This window comes from Balaenoptera ricei, chromosome 3, assembly GCF_028023285.1.
Source record: "Balaenoptera ricei isolate mBalRic1 chromosome 3, mBalRic1.hap2, whole genome shotgun sequence".
NCBI classification, from domain to species: Eukaryota; Metazoa; Chordata; class Mammalia; order Artiodactyla; family Balaenopteridae; genus Balaenoptera; species Balaenoptera ricei.
In genome coordinates, this window is record NC_082641.1 from 56,053,024 (window position 1) to 56,067,503 (window position 14,480).

At 43.5% G+C, this 14,480-nt stretch overlaps 1 protein-coding gene and 1 non-coding gene across 7 annotated transcripts in view; one reads left to right on the forward strand and one right to left on the reverse strand.

Annotated features, from left to right (window-relative positions):
* OCLN (occludin) overlaps window positions 1-14,480 on the forward strand; it is a 45,292-nt gene that overhangs the window by 17,632 nt on the left and 13,180 nt on the right. The window lies entirely within an intron of this gene.
* Window positions 12,081-12,192, reverse strand: LOC132364165 (U6 spliceosomal RNA). Its single transcript, XR_009502722.1, has one exon. It is a non-coding gene; the product is annotated as a U6 spliceosomal RNA (small nuclear RNA).

Sequence of the window (14,480 nt, forward strand, 5' to 3'; positions counted from 1 at the left end):
TCTGTAGTAATAAATGTTTCGTCATATGAAACTTAAATAATCATCTGTTGAATAGTAGACATAGGATTTTGAGTACACTGATGTTTTATGTGGTACTTAATTACTTGAAAATTCCTCATGTCCTTTTTTCCCTTGTTCCCCCAACTCAAATGCCTAAGGAAGGCTATTGGAAATAAGCTCTTGGGAGGCAGTTTTAGTCACAGGTATTGTGCTTTACCTTCCATTCTCCCTTCACCTGCCCAGGTTTGCTTTGCTGAACTAATCCCACATTTTCATTCTTGCCTCAATTTACTTCCACAACCAGATGCAGACTGTTCCTCAGGTTTCTCTGCTCTTACGCAATATTCTGCTCGAATGGGTTTCACTCCGATAACATAGCTGCGCAAGTGGAAATGTTTGATGCTGCATCCGAAGTGCCTGGCATTACAGAGTATTGAGTAGAATATGGGAAAAGAATCTAAAAAAGAGTGGCTATATGTATATGTATAACTGAATCACTTTGCCGTATAGCAGAAAGTAACACAACATTGTAAATCAACTATACTCCAATAAAATAAATAAAGTGGGGAATTCCCTGGCAGTCCAGTGGTTAGAACTTGGTTGGCACTTTCACTGCCGGGGCCCGGGTTCAATCCCCGGTCGGGGAACTAAGATCCTGCAAGCTGCGTGGCACGGCCAAAAAAAAAAAAAAAATTAATTAAAAAATAAAGCAAAATAAAATAAAGTGCCTGGCAGTGGAGTGGATTAGTGTTTTTTCTTCCTTTTGGTCATTAGAAAGTAATATCGTAAAAATTATCTCCAGTTGAAATAATGGAAGAGAATCTAGAATTAATTACTTGTACTAAATGAGAATTAAAATTTGAATTCTAGTTGTGGAGAACTAAGACAAGATACTCTCCATACAGCTAATAATGGATTGTTTGGGGTGCGGGGGTGGTATCTTACTAAACTTACTAAAGGAACAATTACCTACTAAATTTACTCCTTCCCTACACATTGAGGTAGGTCCTGACATTCATAATTAAATCTTACTGCCTTTCTTGAATTTTTAAAATCTTTAAGATAAGAACCCCCAGAGCAAAGGCACCTCAACAGCTGAGCCTTCAGAGTTTTAAGCAGATTTCAGTCCTTTTGTATTATCTGTGGGAAAATGTTTAATTTTCTAATTTCCTGTCTCTGAATCTCCGGCACAATGGTTTCTCTGCCTTCTTAGGGATTTTTTTTTTTTTTCCCCCACCCCCTTCTTAGGGATTTTTAGGCTTGTTTTTTTTTCCCCTCCCCTTTCTGGATATCTTGTACTTTGTAAAATAAACAGGCCATGTTTGCACACTGTTTGGATGTTAACCTGGTCCTTTGTAGTCAGTCACTCACTTAAGTTTGTACCAATGTTGTTGTATTTTAAATGTTTAAAGGCTTAAAGGCTCTTTTAAAGTTGTAGATCTTTATTTTTTCTATTATGTCCTCAAACCCCAGGTTAATTAGTACTTTTTCTGAATTAAAAGAATATGATTATTTTAACTAAATAATTTTGAAAATACTGTGAAGTATAAAGAAAATTCTGCCATCCTGAGTTACCTTTTTGGTGTATTTTCTTTAATCCTTTCCTCCTCTTCCTACTTCTTATTCTAATTCAGAAGTATGATTTTAGTCCTTATCAGTGTAAAATTCTACCTTTTTTTGATTTAACATGATACAGGCTTTTTATCACATTAAATATTTCTGAAAAACAATTCTGATATTGTTAAAAATTTTTACTGAAGTGTGATGTATATCTATACACACACAATAAAGTACATTAAATGCACTAATTTAATTGTATGGCTTGGTGAAGTTTTACACGTATAAGCCCATTTATAACCAGCCTCTAAATCAAGATATAATACATTCCAGTGTCCAAGGTTTCCTCATGCCTCTTAGTATCCTCTAGGGGTTGGTAACTCCTCTTATTCCTATCACATCAATTAGTTTTGCCTATTTTTAAACTTCACATAAATGGAATTACGTCCTGTGTGCTTTTATGTCCACTCAGCATAATGCTATAAGATTCATTTAGGTTGTTGCATTGGTTGGTGTGGTACTGTTTTAATTTTTGTATTTTCTGGCAAGATAAAAGCTTTCTAATTACCCCTTTTTAAAAAGCCTATGGCCAGGGCTTCCCTGGTGGTGCAGTGGTTAAGGATCCGCCTGCCAATGCAGCAGACACGGGTTCAAGCCCTGGCCCGGGAAGATCCCACATGCCGTGGAGTAGCTAAGCCCATCTGCCACAACTACTGAGCCTGCGCTCTAGAGCCCGCGAGCCACAACTACTGAGCCCACGTGCCACAACTACTGAAGCCCGTGCACCTAGAGCCTGTGCTCTGCAACAAGAGAAGCCACCGCAGTGAGAAGTCTGTGCACGGCAACGAAGAGTAACCCCCACTCACCGCAACTAGAGAAAGCCCACGTGCAGCAACAAAGACCCAACTCAGCCAAAAATAAATAAATAAATATATTTTTAAAATAAATAAATAAATAAAAAACCTATGGCCAGAATTACAATTTTTCAAAAAAACAGGTTTTCAGGCAGTCTCCCTGCCATCCTTGTGTTTCCATTTGCCCATTTCTGGGTATGTTTCCTCACCCTCTCTCCACACTTGTACGTACTCTTCTTAGTTTCTTGTGATTCCTTTCAGTGTTTTATTTTGTGAAAATAAAACCAAAGAAAAATACACTTCCTGCTTTTTTATGCAGAAGTTAGTGTACTGATAATACCATTCTGTCTACACATCCCCTTTTTACTTTGCAGTGTGTCTTGGTGATCTTTCCTTACCACTTAATAGCCTCTTTGTGGTATGGATGTACCGTGGTTTATGTAATCAATCTCTCATTGTTGGATATATTTATTAATATTGTAAACAATGATAGGATTTAAAAAAAGAAAACTTTGTATACCTTGTATATATGTCTGTGTATATATATATACTCCTATAGGCTAAATTTCACGGAGTATTATTGAGTCAAGGGGTATGTATATACACATGTCTGTAACTTTGGTAGATAGTAAGAAATTGCCCTTCAAAGGAGATGTACGAATTTATACAGCCATCAGTGGTGTGTGAAATTCTGGTTCCACACACCTTTTCTAATAACATTCCATTGTAGAGATGTATTTGACCAATACCTGTTGTTGCATATTAGTTTTTTTCCAATTTTTGACCATAATAATTATGTAAAAAGTAATTTGCTTACAGTAAATATGTGGTACTTTTTTTTTGAAAATGGAGAAAATTGATGTTGAAGGTAACTTACCTGTTATGTAAATGGAAGGCTTTTTTTTTTAAACTAATTTATTTATTTATTTATTTATGGCTGTGTTGGGTCTTCGTTTCTGTGCGAGGGCTTTCGCTAGTTGCGGCAAGCGGGGGCCACTCTTCATCGCGGTGCGTGGGCCTCTCGCTATCGCGGCCTCTCTTGTTGTGGAGCACAGGCTCCAGACGCGCAGTCTCAGTAGTTGTGGCTCGCGGGCTCTAGAGAGCAGGCTCAGTAGTTGTGGCTCACGGGCTTTAGTTGCTCCACGGCATGTGGGATCCTCCCAGACCAGGGCTCGAACCCGTGTCCCCTGCATTGGCAGGCAGACTCTCAACCACTGTGCCACCAGGGAAGCCCTGGAAGGCATTTTTATTATTTTTTATTTTTTTAATTTTTATTTATTATTTATTTTTGGCTGTGTTGGGTCTTTGTTTCTGTGCGCGGGCTTTCTCTAGTCGCGGCGAGCGGGGGCCACTCTTCATCGCGGTGCGCGGGCCTCTCACTATTCGCGGCCTCTCGTTGCGGAGCACAAGCTCCAGACGCGCAGGCTCAGTAGTTGTGGCTCACGGGCCTAGTTGCTCCGCGGCATGTGGGATCTTCCCAGACCAGGGCTCGAACCCGTGTCCCCTGCATTGGCAGATGGATTCTCAACCACTGCGCCACCAGGGAAGCCCTGGAAGGCATTTTTTTTTTTTAATTTTTATTTATTATTTATTTTTGGCATTTTTAATTTACATGCCTGGGCTCACATAATGTGACAAAGCCAGGACTAGAGCCCTAGTCTAGCATTTCCATGCCAATGTGCTCCTAGGAAAGCCTTAGTAATTACATTTTCTGTCTGTCTCTTTTTTTTTTTTTTTTCCAGATTGGTTTCAGGTACACAGAAATAAATTATTCCCGATTCTTGGTTCATGACCTTGTCGTCTTTGGTCCATTCATAGCCTTTTTGTATTTATTGATTTGTTTCATAATGAAACACCCATCATCCTACCCAAGAGTTAACAATACGAGGTCTACATTACATTACCCCATGTGTTTTTTACTCTCCCATCCACCTGCTTCTACCTGCTCCCAGAGGTGACCTGTCTCCAGAGTGACTTCCCTACTTTAATTAGAAAAGACCATGATGTGTTCCTTCCCTTTTCTGTTGTCTTGATTGCATGACTGAAGTGCTTCTCAGTTCTGGGAATGGAACTGATGGTTCCGTTGTGATCAGAGAAGGTTCCCTCAGCTGTTCTCACTCTGAGTGGACTTCCTCTCCGTTGCCCTAAGTAATGTTACCATGTACTGGCCAGAAAACTAGGCTCTGCAGGGTTTTTGCGTTGCTTTAGAGGAGACCCTTCGTTTAGTTTCAGATGAACAGCCCTGTGGGACTGGTAGTCTTCCCCTTTCTTCTCTTGCTGTGTAATGCTGTCTTTTCTACTTCTGTCTAATAGAAGCAGTATATCAGGGAGGTGGAATACGAGGGTTTGAATTCTGGCTTCATTGCTTTTGCTGTGACTCTAGGTAGATCATTTCTGTTATTTTTAACCCATATGTATGTCAAGGAAGTCTAGTTTGGGGAGAATTCCTGGTGGAGGGAAAACAGCACTGGACCCTAAAGCTGTGGGTTTGAGTCCTGACTCCAGCATTCTTTGGTAAACAGATTACCCCTTCTGATCCTCAGTTTTCTTATCTATAAAATTGGCTATATTATTTGGTCTGCCTCTCAAGACTAATGTGAGATGCATGTGAGAAAATGAAGAAGACCAGTGATATATGGCTGTCTGCCTTACAGGGATATTGAAAGGAAAACAGCTGGCTGTGCAGAAAAGAATTTTGGTGTTGCATGAGTACTAGTTACAGTTGACAAAAACAGAACTTAAGTTAGCATAGGTAAAAAGAGGAATATATCTGCAAGATTTTGGGTGGTGATTTATGAAAACCTAGAAAGAGTTGAAACAACTTAGCCACAGAAGTAGGGATGTGGCTGTGTTTCATGAACAGCTAAAATCAGGACTTCAAGTCCATTGGATTCTGCTTTCTCATCTTGACTCCCTCCTGCCTGGTAGGCTTCATTTTCGCATGGAGAAGGGGAGCAGAAAGCAGCTACTTAGAGCTCTTGAGTTGTTCATATTAGTGCTTCGTCTAAGACTTGCCTGGGGAAGGGGCCCTGATGAATAAGTAGCCTTGGGTCAGGCGGCCATCCTCACACTAACCCACTGTGCCCAAGGGCAGGGCCCTTCTCACATAATCCAGCATGTGGCAGTTCCCACAATTACTGTGTGGAATGGGGAGATGGTTTCTAGAGAAACTGCTCTGTAGCTAATACTTACTACCTGAATATGAGCTACACGGATTAATTGTAATTGCCCTTTTATTTTTTATGTGTGCGTCATCTGACCAGGTTTAAATGCAGAGTGCCATTTGAATAGCTTAGGACGTGTTTCTGAGCAGCTTTGAATGTGCCTGCTTCACCCCAGTGCCCCTCAGTACTCCACTGGCTCCTGTCTCACCCCAGTGCTCCGCAGTAGTCTGCTGGCTCTTCCTGGGAGGGTGTCACGCTACTCAGATCCCTTTCTGCCCCTTTGAGCTTGGCCTCACAGAACAGCAGGGGACTGTGGTTTAAGGAGCTGTGTCCTGCCAACACACTGAGAATGCTGGTAGGGGGACTATTCAGCCAGGAGTGCTGGAGCTGAGTTGGGAGGGGCTGATACCCTTATGCCCATGAAGATGAGTATTTCATGTTAATCTTTGTGTTCAAATCTCTCTTCCCCCACCTGCATTTCCAGAAGGTCATAAATATAAATATCAAGACATACATCTTCATTTCTCTAGAGTAAATACTTAGAACTGGTGTCTGGCTTTGGAAAAGCACACACCTACGGTAAATATTAAAGAGTTGATTGTAAAATGTGTGTACTTGAGATTAGTTTTTATTGGTACCTGCAGTATTCTGGTGAAATAGTAACTGAAAGTTATGCGCTTCAGTTTCCGGTGCTCCTGTGAATAACTTTTGGTTTGGCTTTGGTCAAGTGAAAGAAAACAGAATCTGAGAGCAGCCTGGGACCTTAGGGATAAGGTCATCCAGTCTGTCTCAGTGAACTTACACAAAGGAAGCTGCAGACCTGCGAGGTAGACACAGTAGTAAGAAGGAGGCCTGTTGGTGGTGATTTGATGAGTCAGGGCTAGAAGTTTGGACTCTGGTTTCTCAGTGCTCTTTTCAGTATAGTACATCAGGCTGACTTGGGATTGAGCTTCACGTCTTAATTTTGGCAATAAAGTTTCTTAAAAAGTCACAGTAAAAGAAAGGTAAGAACCACCATGTCCTAAGTAGCCATTATAGGCGTAGCCACTCTGTACATCTTTACAGTGTGAATAATTCTTCTTATACAAGGGGCAGTGAGGTTTGCAGAGGGCTTCAGTAATTTGTCTCAAGCCTGATGTACTAATAACCAGCAGGACAAGTGTTACATTTGCCTTTATAACTTGTATTTTTTTTGGTGTGTGTTTTTTTTTTTTTTTTCTCTGAGATCTCTGAGCCTCAGTTTTCTTTGCCAGTAGAATTGGGGGAAATAGTTCATAGTTAATAAAACTATCATTAAAATGAGATAATGTATGTGTAAAGTGCTTATCTCTACCACAAATCAGCAGGCCAGTTCTCAGGGGGTATTTTCTGTCTGTCTCTTAAGTTGCACCTTTTCTTGTTATGCCACATGATTATGTCAGAAGCAAGAATAAACTAAGTTTGGAGAGACCATGCCATAAACTATTTCTTCATTATTACCAAGTAGTAAATAAAGGTTGTTAAACAAGATCCTGTTTTTAAGTACGAAATGTTTAGATCTAAAAGCTGAGTGTAGGCACTTCCCTGGTGGTGCGGTGGTTAAGAATCCGCCTGCCAATGCAGGGGACACGGGTTCGAGCCCTGGTCCAGGAAGATCTCACATGCTGCGGGGCAACTAAGCCCGTGTGGCCACAACTACTGCGCCTGCCCTCTAAAGCCTGAGAGCCACAACTACTGAGCCTGCATGCCACAACTACTGAAGCCCTCATGCTTAGAGCCCGTGCTCTGCAGTGAGAAGCCTGCACACCACAACGAAGAGTAGCCCCCACTTGCTGCAACTGGAGAAAGCCCGCGTGCAGCAACGAAGACCCAATGCAGCCAAAAATAAATAAATAAATAAATTAATTAATTAATTAACTAAAAATAAAAGGTAAGTGTATTATTTAGGTAGCCTATTTCTAGAAGTTTCTAAGGCTTTGACATTGTGATGCAGCATTGTTATAGCATTGTTCCCAGCATTTACCTGTCAAGGTAGGAGCTAGTAAGGATGATCAGGCCTGGGTGTAGAGAGGGGTCAGGGTCCTGGACCCTGTCCTTTGTGGTCAGCCTTGGGTAGCTTTTGGTATCCTTGGACTCTGATGAAGGTAATCACTTTGTCTGTTCATTTAATAGGTTTCTCATGTGTAAATGGGGAAAATAGAAGTTCCACCTACAGCATGTATATGCTGATCCTGTAACAATTAAAGGGCTTAGGTCAGGGCCAGCACATAATTTATTAATGCCCAATAAATTTTAGCCAGAGTAATAATTGTTAGTATTTGCAATGATGGCATCAAATAAGGGAGCTTGGGTAAGAGTACCCAAAATATAAATACATTTAATGTTGGTTGCAGTTGTTAAACTATTAATCTTCCTCTTACTTGTAAGCTTGCTGCGGGATAAGAACAGATTTTTTTTTTTTTTCTCCCTGTCCCTCCCCCTCCGACGGGCGCGCGCGCCGCGGCCCAGATGTTTTTTTGAAGGGTGTAGACAGGCTCTGCGTATCATCTCCTTGCACACAGGAGCGGGGAACAGGTCCAGGTGGGGCAGGTGACTGGCACAGGGCGGTGGTGGTAATCAGTGTTAGACAGCTGAAGAAACTCGAATAGCTTTCTTATTTTCAACCAGTAAGTACAAGTGTTCTTTAATGTAAGAGCAGTTCTGTGGGCTGCCGACAATTGGTATACTGGGCTCTCACCCTGGGAAAGGTTTCGCTATTATCTGTGGTCTCAGGTGGCATGAAATGGAACAAGAATGGAAGTGTCCTATCCATGGACTGACCTTCAGAACCCAGCGGCGTGGAGGACGGAAGGCCCTGTCTGTCCAGGGCATCGTGAGGGGCTGGTGTAGAGAGTTGTAATGGAAGGTGAGGTAGGATGTGTGCTAGAGCTGGTGAGTGTCTTTGTGGCTTTCTGAATGCAGGGATTCCTAGATTTCCAGCACTAAATAGAGTTAATTCTAACTATAGGTATAATGGTCTAAACAGGGCAGTTGTCTGTGACGTCGAGGAAAACTGTCTTCCATCAGTGGTTCTCAAACCTTAGCAAGCATCAGAATCACAGGGAGAGCTAGTTAAAACAGCTTGCTGGGCCCACCCACAGTGTTTCTCGTGCAGTGGATCTGGAATGGGGCCTGAGAACTTGCATTTCTGAGTTCCCAGAGTTCCCAGGTGATGTTGATGGGGAACACACTTTGAGAACCACTGTTCCATAGAGCCAGGCTGCAGCTATAATACTGCAAGCCCAGTGAGATCTGAGTTAAGGTGTGCACAAGGTCTCTTCCAGGCATGGCATACTTAGAAAATGCTGAGGCTGTATGGAGTACTACAGTAAACTGAAGGGGATTTGGAACCCTAGGTGGTGGCTGGCATGGGCTCTGAGGACTAAGGTGTACTGTGCCTGTGGCACACCTGCTGGGGAGGCTGGCATGAGATACACGAGTGTTAAAATGCCGCAGGCTGAACCAGGGTTTTCCTTTCTAGAGCAAGGGGCCTCGAATGGGATCGCTTACTGAGTGTAAGCTTCTCCACCTCACCCCTCCCAAAGCTCTAACAGCTCACTGGCTCTTAGGAGCTTCAGGGTTCACCTTTGCCTGGTGTATGTTAGGACTTCCCTGTGGGCAGCCTGCAGTTTGGGTAGGGAACATGGTGTTTGCTAAATCCCCAGAGCCATCTGATCAGCGTAAATTAATCAGACTTGCCCAAGCCTGGTCCATGATCTCTTCCTTTGTGGGATTAGTCTGTTTGGGAGCATTTGCCTTCAAGCCACCAAGGGTGGAGAAAAGTCTGAGGGAACTTTCCAGAGGCAGTTTTGAGGCTCTTGTTGGGGGAGCATCTGTGAGTGTAAAATATCAAAACGGGAAAAACGAGTTGGACCACTTAGTGTTTTGAAAACTTGTAGTGCAAGGGCACATGGCCCGGGGAAGGTGGACCTCGGGTTGTAAAACTGGAGATGGTACTTAGAGATGAAGGCGCCCCTCCCTTTGATGTCTGGTATATTTCTCCACTTTAATTACCAAGCAGGAAAACCCCTTCTGTTTGCCTTTTGAGGGTGGTGTTCCTACACTCTGACCTAAACAAAAGGAACCCGATGACTAAACACATATCATAGCAATTTTGTGTCAAAAGCTGCTTTTAGAATGATAGTCCAGTAGGCAAATAAAACTCTTCAAAATGGATTCACATCGTATCTTATTCGGATGTGGTGAGGAGTTAAGGCAATGAGAATGGTTCCTTGTCTTACTGGGGATAGTCAGTGGCCAGATGAGATGGGTACCTCAAGCCATATTTACATTACTGAGGTGTCAGTTTGTCATGCCAGAAACAGAAACAGAAACAGCTGAGCTTGGGAGTCAGGTGGACCGGGTTTACATCCGCCCTCTACCCTGTCACCTTGTGTGTGACCTTGAGCAAATTAATTGGACCTTAGAGATTCAGTTTCCTCATCTGAGTATGGAGATAGTCCTGTCTCACCGGGCAATGGTGAGGAACAAATGGGGTCAGGTTTTGCCTGACACATGAACTTCCCTCTCATGATGCAGGTCTAGTCTGACTCTCTTCCCGTGTTGTGTGAGCTAGGAAGGAAGAGCAAAATGGGGCGTGGCTGTCATCGCTCCTTTTTGCTTGTACTCATTCCAGATGCAGTTGATTTGTGTGGAGAGAAGGGTTTTTCCCAAACTTTGTTTTACAGGGGTGAATTGACCTAAAAACATTCTTGACCTTTTTTTTATTCCATCCCTGACTTCAAGGAGTCGGGGTGGAGAGGCTGCTTGTGAGTCAGTGGCGTTGATAAGCATGATCGTGCAGCTCCATCCTGGTCCCAGGGGAGGACGGCTCCGTGCTGACAGGTGTTGGGATGAGAGCTGCTCTGAGTTGCCCTCTTTGTTTTTCCCTTGGCACCCCACAGGGATATACGATGTTTTCATTAATTCTCCAAAGACGGTTAGTTAACAAAGATTTTTTTCACAAGTGACATAGAACACTTCTTTTTTTTTTTTTTAAATTAATTAATTAATTAATTAATTTTGGGGTGTGTTGGGTCTTCGTTTCTGTGCGAGGGCTTTCTCTAGTTGCGGCAAGCGGGGGCCACTCTTCATCGCGGTGTGCGGGCCTCTCACTGTCGCGGCCTCTCTTGTTGCGGAGCACAGGCTCCAGACGCGCAGGCTCAGTAGTTGTGGCTCACGGGCCCAGTTGCTCCGTGGCATGTGGGATCCTCCCAGACCAGGGCTCGAACCCGTGTCCCCTGCATTGGCAGGCAGACTCTCAGCCACTGCGCCACCAGGGAAGCCCTAGAACACTTCTAATGAGTATAATTAAATTCTGAATAAAAATTTGTCCTCTTGTTTAAAAAAAATTTATCCTCATTGTAACTACCTCTTGTGAAGATCTTTTGAAATTATTTCACTTGAATTTATTTCATTTTGACATTTCAGAAACACTTTAGTTCTTTCTTGATTGGAATGTGAATCTTGGTAAAACGTTTCCTGTCCCCTTAAATTAATAATTCATACTCCTTAAACATGGTCTGTGAGAGTGCTTGTCCTTTTTGAATTTAGTCTCTAGAGTCTGCCTGTGTCATTCTTTGATTGGTTAAGGGTCTGTCTTCTCCTGTCTCGTCTTTCCCTTTTGTAAAGTCTGTCTGCGGCAAGGGTGCCACTAGGGCCAGGAACTCTTCAGGCAGATCCCAGTGAAGAGCGGCCAGCTGGGCGCTGCCGTGTGGATTTCTGTGCGTGTGGTGCCCTTCCGCCCCACGGCTGCCCCCGAACCCCAGCTCCCCCGCTGGAGGACCTGCGGGTGGGAGCCCCGGATCAGCCCCCCAGGCCCGAGGCTTCTCTTGGCTTCACAGCAGCAGTTCCAACGTTTGCTTGACTCTCAAACTTTCCTTTCCCCTCAGTGCTTAGTAGAAGGCAAATCTTCCTGCATTTGTGTTTTTTCACTTTGCTTTCTTCTGCCCCTAATTTCGTAGAGCTAGTTTCAGGTTACTTGAGGAAAACTGTTCACCATTTGCTGTTCAGAATTAAGCCGAGTTTTTCTCAGGTTCTAAATCTTTAAAATTTTATTATAGTTATTAAAATGGTAGGGTTGTTTCGTTGTTGTTGTTTTAAAGAACTTTAGCTACATCATCAGGCATTATGGACTGGCTTGGGATCCTATCAGTAATCACAGTGAGTCTCAAATCCCTGTTCTCATCATAGGAAACACAGGCTGAGGACTCATAAATTTCTACTACTGGTCCCTCCTCACTGGGGCTTCCCCGCTTCCTCCCACTGTCTTTTGAAAACAGCAGGTTTATACTCACTTTGCATTGGTACCGTGAGAAAAAGTAATATTTTATCTTCTTTTGGGAAACATGAAGCATAAAAGGAAAAAAATGAACTTACTCCTTGTTTTACAAATATATTTTGCTTCTGCCTCTAGACACTTAAGCTCCTTTCGAGGACAAAGGCTGCTTCTTACTCACCTTTGAGTCTGGCTGGGTGTTTGTTTTCCAAAACTATGTATCACGTCACAGATTTGCATGTCATCCTTGCGCAGGGGCCATGCTAATAATTAATCTTCTCTGTATTGTTCTAATTTTAGTGTATGTTCTGCCCAAGCGAGCATGGCCTTGGAATTTTTTGTGCACGTGTGTGAAAAAGGTTGAAGTAATGAAAGACCTGTGCTGGAGGGTGAAGTCAGTGTTCGGGCTAGTCTAGTTCTGCTGACTCGAGATAAACGTCAGCTCAGGGCAGCTCATCTGATAAGGCAGTTGGATACACACAGTGTAGAAGTAAAACAGTAATAAATGAAGTAACCTTTATGCAGCAAACTCTGGGCTCCTGCTTTGTGCCAGGTACTGGGCTGGGCTTTGAAGACCCATAGAGGAAGGAAGGTAGGAGGCTGCCCAGGGAGGGGCGGTGGATTGGAGCTGAGGCTTTGAAGTATTTAAACCCCACCTTACCATTTATTAGGTGTAGGTCCTTGGGAAAGTTGTCTAGCACCCTGAGCCCTCGCTTCCTCTTTTCTGAAAAGGGAGTACTAGCATTGTTAGCTGAAAACTGGGTTCACCTCTTGGTGGCTGTTGAGCTAATAGACACAACCAAGCCAAAGGTCGGGAGAAGGAAGAACTTATTATTACTTGCAGCAAGTGAGGAGAACACCGGGGATCTTCTCCAAAGCAGTGTCTGTCCGAACAGCGAAATTAGGGAAGCTTTAAGCTAAGGGTACTTGCGTATTCATGAAGGGGCTTGAGCAGAGGAGAATTCAGCATAGAATTGGGGCAGAGGTCCACAGAGTCCAAGCTTTAGTTGATTGAAGTCAAGAGTGGCACCATCATGATTCCATCCTCCAGCTGGGTGGGGTCCTTAGTACCTGCAGAGCTCAAAGATATATTTTGATGTGTATCCCCTGAGGAGGAATTAGGACTCTGCTTTATCACTGCACTGTCGTTTGAGTGCCTTTTCCCTGTTCCTGCATTCCTTTGTTCCCTCAAGATCATAAATTACTGAGACCTGTTCAAGGGTGAGCATGGTGGCCAGGCTTAGATCACAAAATGGCTTCTCTTATGTCAAGAAAGCCATTCCTGGTTCTGTTTCTCCAGGGACCCCCTAACTTATCTGCTTATAGTATTTATCTGTAAGGTTGTACCTACTAAATGATCCCTCAGTTCAGTATGTGGCATGCGGTAAGCAGGCAGACAGTGGTGGCTTTAAGAGCAGCCCACTGCCCAGTGAAGTTAGAGGTGTGGGAGCAGCGTCACTCTGTGTGTAAACAGTCTGTCCGAAGAACACATGTGCTCTGCTGGGAGGTTTGTGTGCCCAGGTGCTGGCGAGACAGGAGGACAGGGAGGTGCCTCACCCAGCAGGGACATTTGTGGAAGGCCCCCGGGAGTAGTGGCACCATCCCAACTTGGTAGTGAGCCAGGACTTGAAGTCCACTTAAGGATTAGCTGGCAAAGAAAGGGGGAAGAACATTTCCATTCTGGGCAGTAGGAAGTCTCTGCAAAGACACCCAGACACCTCTTTTGTAAGGTTTTGGTTTCCGGTTTGCCAGGGTCAGTAGGAAATCCATGAGCTCTGCACCCTCTGCTAAATTTGCAAAGAGAAGAGTTAAATGGGTTTTTAAGAAAGGGAGGTCTTTTAAATCTGAAGTCTCCAGAATAAGAATACGCCTTTGGCTTGGCCAGGTATTTGCCTGTGAAGCTTAGCGGTGGTGTCAAGTCCTCAGGAATTCAGTGGGTGCCAAGAATGGTTCCCACCCGGCCCCCCTGTGGTGGGATCTGAGCACACTCCCTGGCAACCCACCCCCTGGTTTCCCAGTTGCTGCCAAATTCCACTTTCAGAAGGAAGTGATTCCATTCCTTTCTGACTCACGGGAATATTAAACAATCAAGATTAAATGTCTCTATGTACTTCAGGGGTGGGGAAGTAAATATCTTTTGACATGTGATGGTGCAGTGACAGGAAAGGAGCAGGTCACGTTTTAATGCTGTGCTTGACGGACAACAGAATGTAAAGTTTGTGTGTGTGGCAGGGACATACGCTATGTTGAATCTAATTGTGAAGATTTATAATAGCAAAATAATCCAATTAAAAGTCTGCCATCCCCTTTAAATACTTGTAAAAATTCTTTGTTTAGATCCAATGGCTTTAATTCCAGAAACCAGCATCTTCTGAGTCTTTACTGTGTTCATAAAAGCCCTGTGCTGAATGTGATACCTTGTCATCTCATTTAATTGTCAAAACAACTTTATGAAGCAGGGAGCTTCCGCATTTCTTACAGTTGAAGGTATTGAGGCTTTCTAGAACTTGTAGTTGGGTAGTTGGCAGATCTGGAGTGAGCCCAGGTAATTGGATGCCATTGTGCTCATCACCAAGCTAAAGCAGTCCCACCCTCCCTAAGTTTGAAAAG